This window comes from Labeo rohita, unplaced genomic scaffold, assembly GCF_022985175.1.
Source record: "Labeo rohita strain BAU-BD-2019 unplaced genomic scaffold, IGBB_LRoh.1.0 scaffold_160, whole genome shotgun sequence".
NCBI classification, from domain to species: domain Eukaryota; kingdom Metazoa; phylum Chordata; class Actinopteri; order Cypriniformes; family Cyprinidae; genus Labeo; species Labeo rohita.
Genome location: NW_026127780.1, coordinates 23084 through 26876, shown reverse-complemented (window position 1 = coordinate 26876; position 3793 = coordinate 23084). Strand labels below are relative to the sequence as shown.

Here is a 3793-nt window from a genome sequence, read left to right as displayed (position 1 = left end):
CACTGAGTAAACAGCTTTTTTAGAGGAAATGGCTTATAATTTAATGAATCGACAGCCTATCTGCTAATCTTCAGCATATTTTACACTAAAAAATAATTTTGGATTGAACTATTTTATAGTTTACCACGAAAAAAATGCAGTTTTATAAGAGAAGTCACTGACTTTTGGCGACAGGTGGGATTCAGCTTACGGCACTCGTTCATTCCTACGGTATCCGTAAACTATGGTATCTGAAGTTCAATGACATCAAGGCTGTAATATGATTGGTAATTAAAGGACACGTATTTCTCCAGTAGTAAGTAATACAGACCCTCTCATCTCCCTGTAGAAAGAAAAACTCTGGTTGAGGCAAGCTGGAGCTGAACCAGTCCTCCAGGACCAAGTTTGGGCACTCCTGGTCTATAGTGACAAGATATAAATTGAAAGAAAAATGGGATTTGAGAAGGACAGTGGAAGGTCTCAAAGTAGCTGGAAGCTACTAAAAATGATCTTGAACAGATAAGAGTTTCCAAGCACAAAGCGAAAACAACTGTAACTGTAGTGAAACAAATCACTATTCATGCACCATATAAACTACTTACCTGGTCATAAGACATTTCGTGAATATCCATCTTTATTTCATTATTTACTAATTTATTCCTTTTAAGATGTTAGATGTTTTGCTGTTGTTAGCAACATTTCAACTGATAAGAAAATCACCTGTAACCATGAGCTCAGTTTCTGCCTTAAAAAAAAAAAGTTAACAAGTTAACGTGTGCCATTTAAATAACTTTGCCCTGCCTTTTGACTTTGTAAGTTAAAAAGTTACTTTTTTACCTGAATGTTTACAGCTTTTGTACTGTTATATATTTGCCTTATGCGCTGATTTTATCTACTGTATCATTAAGTCAGTGACCATTTAATGTGTCGAGATGTGAGATAAGTGTTCAGTGTTAGGTTTAGTTTCTCTGCAGTTCATATATGTACTGAAACTGCATTCATGTCATTCTGTCTTTGTGTGTCCTATTATTATTTTGTTAATTATTACAGATTCTGGGAACAGGAACCACTGATCCGTTTCTTGCTAAACACATGATCTGCCAACTTATTAAACATTTACTTGCTCATTAGGTCTGACAGGTGACAAAGTTCAAGTCTCTCCACCCATCAGGTTGCCAGGGAATATTACAGTCTCTTAACAGCTCTTTTTAAGTCTGTCAGGATGAAGACGAGAGAGAAGAACTATGAGGCAGATATTTCTGGACTGAGCTCAGATATGAAAACCAAAAACCTCAATGCAGGTATCTCTATCTATCTACTCTCTTCAGTAGAAAGTACTCATCTGTTGGTGTTGTTAATATCAAGCAAATCTGAACAGCAACTTGTGGAAAATCCAGACTGAATTCAGATATTATCAGTTCTCGCTCTCTTTACCCTGTTTTCTCTGTAGGTCAAAATGAGGATGTCACTGGAAATTCTGCATTTTTGCCCTGCTCTTACAGTGAAGTGAAGACATGACAGTATATTGGGACACAATGACAGGAATATATAAAACATTATTCAGAGAAATGTTTTGTTCTGTCCAGAATACAACATTTTTCCAGAAGAGTTTAGGAGGGAAGCTTTAATTGCATATTCACGTAAGTATAAGTACTTTCTACTAACTTGTGACACAGAGACAGTTAAGTTATGATGTAAAGAAAAGACCAGCTTATTTTTTATTATTATTTATCAAATTTAATTATTATTCTGTGAACTTAGAACAATAGTTTTTTTATAGTTTAACCAATTAAGAAATAAAACTAAGCTTTTGCCATTTTTTACTGATTAAATAAAGTCCACATATGACACATACGAGAAATGATTGGAAACAACTGAGATCAGAAACATGTTTGATATTAATAATGATGTAGATAGAGTAGAAGATCAAGAGTCAGAGTACATGTCAAAAAGTCAAAATGTTTCTCTGGAATTTTGAATATACTGAAGTAAATATGAGATTAACAAATATCTTAAGTTAATATCTGATCGATTCACCTGGTAACTGTTCACGTCACTTACATGTCTGACGTCATCTGTAGGACGACGCATAGGCCATTGTACCGGAAGAATTGAAAAAGTAGAATTTTGTTCTAATTTCAGAAATATTTATTTGCAATATAGTCAAATAAATCATATATTGATATTATTGGGCCACCACCATGAACAGGTATGTTTTGATGAGTTCTGAATGAAATGCTGTCTAGACAAACACGTACTTCTCAAAAGTAAATGTCTGATTTATTTTGTGTCCTCGTATCTGTGTTCGGCCTACTGTGGTTTGGGTTTTTAAATGTTTCATTTAAACTAAAATTAAAAAGGAAAAACTTTTAAACATTGTGAATACATTAAACAAATTATTTGAACCTGATTATCAGGTTTATCTGCGGTAACTATTACTTTGGTTTAGTTGTTAGCAGTTAGCATTTTGGCTTATCTTTTGCGTCTCATGTTTGTGTTTCATGTGTAGTCAGATTTAGTTGATAGTAGTAGTTGATTTGCCAGTTTTACAGTGAGACTTTCTTCTTCAAGAACATTTACTGATAAATTATAACCATATATTATGTATTGACATCTTACCTTTATTATGTGTTTTATGTGGAAATCAAATACATTACGCTGGTGTTTCTTGAAGAATACTATTTAAGTTGAAGGAACTTCTTCAAGGAAGTTAGTAGTTAATAAAGTCATACTGCTATGTCAACACCAGTTGATGCTTTATTTTTAATTATTTTAGCCACTGTATTGAATAAATACCTGGGGTTGTGTTTGTCTTTCCCTCTAAAAGTGATGAAAAGTAATCAGTTTTTAAAGAGTTTCTTTAAGAGAAGGTTCTTTCCCTCATTTTCATTCCAGCTCCCCTTCTTTTTTCGGGCTGCACTCTTTAGGGCATGAGTGTGCTCGTTATAGCACAGTGTTGGACTGTTTATACATTAAACATGAATGATTATAAACCTTTTACAAGCCTTTTGATTAAAAACAGTTACAGTGTTGCTAGAATCATGCTGTTCACGTTAAGAAAGTTTAACAAACTTTTTCTGTTTCAACAGTTGCTGCTTCATCTGTGTGTTTGCTGTGCTGATAAACAAAGGTGAGAACAAAAACTACATTTAAAAGTTAAATATTAGTGATGAGCCAAGCAACTTATGAGCCGGTATGAATTTATCTTCTTTCTATCTTTACCTTCATTCTTCCATTCATGTCATATCTGTAAATAAGGAGAGAAGGTCAGTAGAAGGTCTCATAGTAGCTTGAAGCCACAACAAATGACCCTAAACTGATAAGAGTTTCCAAGCGAAAACAACTATAACTATAGTAAAATATGAATCAGTATTGGCTTGGCTTTTCAGAGATATGTTTAGTTTGAATAGCATCACATTCGCCTAATGTAACTGTAATGTCTCAGCACATTATCATGTCCTCCAAGTCACCAGGGGGCGCTGCGGTATTGGCCCATACTCTTCAAGGCTAGATGGCGGTAGAGAACCTGGTTCCCTAAAGCTCACCTGTAATCAGCCTGAATCACCACCACCTGTTCTCTACTCTATATAAGACTGCCTTGTTCCTTGCTCTGTGTTCAGTCTTGAACCTTACCTCAGTGCTGCCTGCCCAGTGTTCAAGTTAAGTTGTTCTTGAGTTATTTTGCTTGCTCTGTTTTTATTTGATTGTACTGAGACCCTCATGTCTAGTTTATTTTGTATGTGTTTTTGGAAGCTCGGCTCTCCTATTTTTGTTGTACTTTTTCAACCCTGGCTGTACAGAGTTATCGACTCTC

General features: G+C 34.8%; 1 long non-coding RNA gene across 1 annotated transcript; it reads left to right on the top strand.

Moving 5' to 3' along the window:
• Window positions 1-1087: 1087 nt before the first annotated feature.
• Window positions 1088-3115, top strand: LOC127158608 (uncharacterized). The gene is made up of 3 exons (XR_007826203.1): window positions 1088-1280; window positions 1430-1619; window positions 3069-3115. It is a non-coding gene; the product is annotated as an uncharacterized LOC127158608 (long non-coding RNA).
• The last annotated feature ends 678 nt before the right edge of the window (window positions 3116-3793 follow it).